The sequence below is a fragment of the Priapulus caudatus genome, unplaced genomic scaffold, assembly GCF_000485595.1.
Source record: "Priapulus caudatus unplaced genomic scaffold, Priapulus_caudatus-5.0.1 Scaffold171, whole genome shotgun sequence".
NCBI lineage: Eukaryota > Metazoa > Priapulida > Priapulimorpha > Priapulimorphida > Priapulidae > Priapulus > Priapulus caudatus.
This window is the reverse complement of record NW_014577232.1, coordinates 376,542-384,148: the sequence shown is the minus strand read 5'-3', so window position 1 is coordinate 384,148 and position 7,607 is coordinate 376,542. Positions and strand designations below refer to the sequence as shown.

Sequence of the window (7,607 nt, the reverse complement as noted above, 5' to 3'; positions counted from 1 at the left end):
CCTATCCATCCACTCCATACCATCCATCCATCCTATACCACTCCACCTACCACCCACTCCACTCCATCCATCCATCCATCCATCCATCCATCCATCCATCCATCCATCCATCCATCCATCCATCCATCCATCCATCCATCCATCCATCTATCCATTCATCTATCTATCCACCCATCCACATATACCTATTAATCTTTTTTGCGTCTGTGTCTGCGGATACAGCTTGCTAAATACGCAGAAATCTACGAGGATTTCCACACAATTTGATTATTTCTTGTTTATCTGCTTCACTGCATCGACCATAGTATTGGTCAATTGAAATTCAAACTAGCGTGAAGGAATGTCTGAATGATCACGCACCATGTACTTATACAAGCAATGTAGACACATATAACCAAATGATAAGCAGCGTGATATACATACTACTGTTGAACAGACAACTCCAAAATAGCGTGCATATTGTCTCGTTATCATCGTTGACACGTAAACCGCATGCATGGCGTCTATCATTATGAAATTACCAGGCGCAGAAATGAACGGAAACTGAGTTTACCGTCTGTAAATATTCCGCTGGCGAGAACCTCCCCAGAAATATAACGGCCGCGAGCGAGATTTGTTTTGTTCGCCACGCATTTCGATATAGTAGTGAGTAAAAGTAGCGGATCAAAAAGCACCGCCAATAAACGTATTCTAATACCCGCCCGCTCCCCTTCCTTCTTCGTTAGCATAAACTGTTTGGCACGCCTAGCGCTCTGCCATCGCGTCTGTTGCTGTTGCAGCGACAGTCTATCGACGGTTGACAGTCTAGTTTCGCCCGCGCCGGTTGGTGGCATAAAGGCCGGATTGTTCGCGTGTTGCGACTCAGCTAGCAGCTACCTATATACAGGTAGATGATTGCCGCAACGGCCACATAAAGGCGTCTACAGTGCTGCACGCGTGCGCACTTAACTGCCGCCGCCGATGAAGACAACATGTTTTGCATGGCAATGTCACTGACATCCTTGCGGACGAACATACGTTCATAGTCAACGTACGTATACGTGCGGACATACGTTTATAGTCAGCGAGTATTGATGAGACACCAGCGTCACATCAGCGTCAACGTGCCCGGACGCAGAAGCGACGGACTGCGCCTCGTCGGAAAAGCAGTGAGAGCGACCGATGCAAACCATACCCACGTCCGTCACGAGTGGCGCGAAGAAGCTTACGCGTCCAGCCGACACGACAAACGTTGCATGTGTGCTACCGCTAACGCTCGTTCAGTGATATTCGCGTGCCCGTTGTTCAGCCTCGCGGCGTGACGTGTCGCACACGCGTGAACAGCAGTCGCAGGTCCACGTGAGACGATTGCCGCGATGATGTCCCAATGACAACGCACAGCGATTGAAGTAAATACGTCCATATACTAACCTAATAAGTTTATCAAGTAGCATACGTGCGTATATCGTCTACGTGCATATCTACATATTCACTGTGTGCTATTGTTGGCAGGCAATCAACAGCCGTGGTGAAAGCGCGTGGATTGGCAGGTTCTTTGTGGCTAAACCTGAAACATTTCCTACGGAATCTTAATCTCATCATTGCCGACTAATGTTCAAATGTCATAGAATATACGAAGATTTCGACGAACACAATAGAGCTGTTGTGTTGCGAGACGCGACCTGTCCTGTTTTCCGCCATAACGGTAAGTCCCTATAATATCGGCTTCCAGCAGTTATTATAATTATTGCCGCGTATAACTCGAATACTTTATTTTTACTCTAATACTGCAGTATTCATAAATACGGTCACGCACAACGTGAGCTTTGTAGGCCTACTCATATGAGAGCATGAGAACTTTCCCTCGCTCTCTGGCATACGCAAATAAATCACGAGTTATTGTAGAAATATATAACCATATGCATGCGTATATGTGTGGTTGTGTGTGTGTGTGTGTGTGTGTGTGTGTGTGTGTGTGTGTGTGTGTGTGTGTGTGTGTGTGTGTGTGTGAAGACAGTCATTCATTTGCCATGCCATGTGGTGCTATTTCCATTTCATTCCATATTGCGAGCCCCAATCGAAAGCTACTACCTGTACTCACCGACCGGAAGCCAGAGTTCGCTGGATTCGAGGGTAAAGAAGCTGCGAACCCACCATGAGTATCGTCTATAAGTTATCAAGAAAATAGCCTTAGAGAGCTTTCTCTGTTGATGGTGAAGAGCGCTGACTCGAGCTGTACTGACCGGTTTAGAATTACACAGCTTGCCTAGAGAAATACGAGCAAGAGTCATAGCATGCACGACAAGTTGTGCCAACACAGATCTTGCGATTATCATCGTGGTGCTTTATCAACCCATGCTTCTAAGCTGCTAATCGCGACGGCATAAGTAATATGGCGTAGACAAGTCTGGCTGAATATTGCGAGTAAACTAAGCGTGGCGAAGAATGTCTGAATCGAATCAACGCACGGACATTAGTAAACACAGTGAGACGAAGCACAGCGAAAGCTGACTGATATATGGAGCAAACACGACCTGACCTAAGGCAACCCAAAATATTAATTAAGAGTCAGAATCACCAGTGGAGAAACTAATGTATACAGCACGAGTGATGGTCATAAGCAAAAAAGCAAGAATTAGTATCAGCAGGACAGCAGAAAGCTCTGTGAATGGTAAACGCGAGTAGGACTGTTGAGCCAGACAATCCAAATCAAGCGTATCCGAAATAATTTGTCTAGTCTGTATCAGCAGGATAGCATCGAGAAGTGACGGCATGCGATGGTAGAAGCGATAGCAACCGCATTTAGTACACACAGAAAGCAGAAAGCTGGGCGATGGTACGAATAGAGCGAGAACAGCCGCGCAATAGCGCGATTATGAGCTGATACCGAGGGCGATGAAGCTAGATGAAAAGCATGTCACACCATAGGGTAAACGCAGCGAAATCGAGAGGCGGAAACAGGGGCGCGCGAGAGGGTTTAGTAACGCAGGAAGCAAAAGCTGCGATGGAAGTCGATAGGATGAGTTACACTGATCTTGTAGTAATTCCGGAGGCACTAGCAAAAATGAGCGAAGGAGAACAAAACAGATCTGCCAATGGATAAATAGGTACGACACAGCGAGGCGAACGATTGTAGCCAAGCAACAGAGCGAAGAGAGACAGTAAAGCTTTGTCTGATAAGGTTAGCAGCGCCGAAGGCACGCAAGATTTAGCTACATTCATCAGATATAAAAAGACAGATAAAAAAGAATAGCCGAGAATAAGCAAAGACAGCAGTGCGTAAAGGCGATAGGGCCTAAACGATATTTAGGTAAGGGCGCAGGGAAGCAGTATATGCGCGATGGAATAACGAGCGACAGGCAACTATTTAGTAACGCAGGAAGCCACGAAAGCTGCGATGGTAAACGCGATAGGGCAACCGATTTAGTATCACAGGAATCAGAAGCGTTGCTAATCTAGTAAAGCGAAGGCCAAGATTTAGTAGTCAGCAGAGAAGCGAGAAAGCTGCGATGGTAAAGCGTAGGCAACTGAGTCTATTACGTAACGCTAAGGAATGCCACTGGTACATGTCGTTCATGCATAGCAAGGCTGATGATATAACGACACGGCAAACATTTCAGCTGAAACGCCTAAGCGACTCTGGACGCACAGCATAAGCTGCGCAGTCCTGTTGCTAGAGCTTGACATAGCGACACGCTATTCTTGATAGTACGCGCTACAGCCATGTTCGAGACCGAAGGAAAGCATGCGAGATGGATAAAGCGATAGGCAGACCGCCTGCCAGTGCCAGAGCGCTAATGTGAGAAATCAGAAGCCTGAAGATGGCGTCAAAGCACTAGCAACGAATTTAGTATCCACAGGAATGCAGAATTAGATTGCGCCTAGCCGATGGTAAAGCGAGTAGCAACGATTGGATATAGCTAGCCAGCATTCTCGGTCAGTGATATTAGATGTAGTGACGATCCTGTCATTCTACCCCGACTGCCCCTTGAATGTCCACTGACGAGGATTGCTCTACGTCGAGCGAGCTTTTTATAAATATGCGAGGCTTCTTCAGCCCTGTATGTGCAACCGAGAAAATAGGGATTGTCCAGCAACGGCCCGTATCTATATATATGTCTGTATCTATGTGCTTGCCATGATGCGAGCGTGAGACACGGCGACGTTGAACTGCCGGCCCGCCGATGAAGTACAACATGATTTTGCACTGGCAATGTGCAGCTTGACATCGCGCTCTGCGGACGAACATACGTTTCATATGTCAACGTAAGCGTATACGTGACGGAGCATACTTTTATAAGTCAGCGAGTATTGATTGAGAACAACCAAGCGTCCATCAGCGTCAACGAGTGCCGCCGGACGCAGGAAGCGACGAGACTGCGCCTCGTCGGAAAAGCAGTGAGAGCGACCGATGGCAAGAAGGGCCATCTATCCCGCCTGCGGAAACGTGGTAATACGAGTTAAAGCAACGTAAGGTAGGCGCGAAGAATAGAAAGAGCTTTGACAGGCGTTTCCAGCACTGAGCGAATGGCGAAACAAATCGTGTGCAATTGTGTGCTTAGGCCGCTTGAAGATCGGCATCGTTCTCACTGAGATTAGTCGCGGAGCTAGCATGCCAAGTACATCTCGATTAACCACAAGGAAGAGCTAACTTCTCAGACAAGCGAGAAACGGTGTTCGCGGCTATGCTACGGCCGTGAACAGCACTCAGCAACGACATGCGCACACGTAGACACTTGCCGACTGTAATGCACTAAATCGGCAGATCGAACGCGAACGACGCAACAGCGAATTGAAGTAAAATAAGGCGGAATAAAGAAAAGTTCTCCTCGATATACTTTAATCCCCTAAATAATTAAATTAATTACACACCCGTTAGTGCATATCGTGCGTAGAGAAGGATTGCCGTAATCTAGCGATGCAGCGCATATTCTTGGATCTATCATTCATATGTGTGCCTATTGTTTTAAGATGACAAACACGAACAATCAAAATTAAACAGCCCGCAGTCTATTGTCACATTTCTTTGTTTCTTCACCAAAATAAGATAAGATTATGGACAAATGTAAAAGGATCACATTAGAAATAATATCCCTAAGTGGGGTGAATACGGCGCGTGGATTTAGCGAGGGTTTCTTTTGTTGGCCGAATCTATTAAAACACACTATGTTTTTGGTTTGGTTATCACATCATTGGCTTAGTATACATCACTCTCTCTACTCCGACTTAATCTCATTCAAAGTTAAGCCGATCTATTGTCAAATCATGTCATCAGAAATATACGAAGATCTCTTCGCGAAGTGTAGTAACAACAATAGAGCTGAATTGTGTATTGACGCCGAGATCGCTCGATCAAGATGCTATGTCCTCTGTGATCTCCACGACCATAACGGCTAACGCAGTTGTTACCCATACTAAATATGCGTGGTCATCGCAGCAGTTATTATAGGTATGCCGTATTTTATAAATAACCAGTCGGCCAATCGAGTTCTAAAAAAGCGTATAAATACTCGAATACATATCTATATTTTAACCTTCTTCAGTTAACCTGCGGTTGCGGTCTATATACAAAATTCCAAAAATGATTAGCAGTTAGTTGAATATAATAAGAATCGGTCTACGATCACGAAGTGGAATCGTGTAGCTTTCTGGTATAAGCTGAATCACTCAAGACATTAGTTTACATTGCATACAGAGTCCACGATTTGAGACCTCCAAGAATATTCTCGTCTGCCGCTACTTACCTAGCATCTAAGGTAGCAAATAAAGTCAAACTGGAGGATAATAAGTTGTTGTACAAAATATATATATCTATTATCTGTATCTATTGCAGTAATCCACTGAAGTGTGGTATGTGTGTTGTGTTGTGCTTGTGTTGTTTAGTGTTGTCGCGTGTGTGTTGTGTGTGTGTGTGTTGGTGCATGTGTGGCGGCGTGTTTGTGATGGGTGTGATGTGTGTGATGTGCTGTGTGATATGGTGTTTGGTGTGGTGTGTGAATGTGTGCGGACGTGTGGTAGTGAAAATTGTGTGTGTGTGTGTTCGGTGTGTGTGTGTATCGTGTGTTGTTGTGTAGCATTTTTGTGAAGCCCGTGGGTTTGGTGTGTGAATGGTCGGAGATTAAAATCTGTTTGGACTGTGTGTGGTCAACTTATTAAAATATAGTATAGTAAATACTAGTGCCTGTGTGCGAAATATACGTATCGCATAACGTATAAGTCAAGTCGATTCTCAGTCCGCATGTGATATTTGTCTAGTGTATTTGTCTTATTAGCATATAGGGAATGTTTTGCTATATCGTAATAGCAAATGGTCATGAAGACGTTATTTTTATCGCTACAGACGAGAACACTTAGGCATGGCATACTTTATGTAATTACACCGGAAAATGACACACTATCTTTTGTTGTTGGTATAGTTACACAAATGGTTAAATAGAAAGTAGCATCAATAGATCTCGTATATACTTGATCTTTTGAGCCAAAATTATTGAGGATCTGCCATAAACCAAGCACACACAAACATTGTAGGCATGTGTAGCTTGGATGGTAGGTAGTGAAGTATCTATAGCACCAAACCAAGTAAACTATCGCAGGATTGTTCTACGAATATAGTTTATAATTAGAACTAATAATGGGCCCGAGTAATAGCTATATATACGAATATTGAATCAATCAAAGATAAACTAATACGTAATCGACATAATAGTCGGGTAATTAAGCCAACGTATTGGTAAATACCTGTCTGTGTTGTAATATATTTTGAGTGTCGAGATATACATTAATAAATATTAGTCAGAATGGGTCACGTCAAAACATTCGTTGCACAGAGATGTAGTGTATCGTTAATACCCCTAAGTAGTGGCGAAACGCCAGCTGACCGGAATATCATGGGGTCTTCTATCCGAGACGCTATCTATATATCAGATATCAAATTCCCACATCTCACCCATTAGTATTATTGGTTTTATTATCTAAAATATTCGCTATATGGATAATCAACACAGCATAGTGCGACATATTACTATGTTGACCCTATTCAAACAACCCAATCCGTGCGTAACTTAACGGCTTGGCGTCGAATGTCTACACAACGAGACTCCTGCCAAAACCAATAAATAGTTGGTACGAATTAATCATCATAATCCTCCCGAAGAACGAAATTCATTTAGCATCGTGACTCGCGAGCTTTTCAAACACGACAACCCCACGTTCGGTCTGGATCGAACGCAACAGCGGCCGGTACATGCGCAACGATGAGTCGCGTACGACCCGCGCAGCGGCCCAACGTACAATGAGTGCTAACACCATACACGTCCCACGGACAAGTCAACGGCGTACGCGTACGCGTAAAGTCGCGCGCAACCCCCGTAAGGTCGCGCACCACACACGCACACGTGAGCCGCAGGTGGGTAGCGTCGGCCCGCACACACACACGCACGCACGGCGACGCAACACGCAAATCGCACGGCACACACACAAACACCACACAGCAAACACACACACACACACACACACACACACACACACACACTCACATAGTTGTATATATACATATGTAGGATATATGTATGTATATATATATTATATATATATATATATATATATATACTAATAGGTGTATATATATA

At 44.6% G+C, this 7,607-nt stretch overlaps 1 protein-coding gene across 1 annotated transcript in view; it reads left to right on the top strand.

Moving 5' to 3' along the window:
* The first annotated feature begins 832 nt into the window (after window positions 1-832).
* Window positions 833-7,607, top strand: part of LOC106806639 (dixin-like) — a 16,815-nt gene continuing 10,040 nt past the window's right edge. Inside the window, exon 1 of the mRNA XM_014808642.1 lies at window positions 833-1,684. The gene's annotated coding sequence lies outside the window, so the exon portion shown is untranslated. The remainder of the gene's footprint in view (window positions 1,685-7,607) is intronic.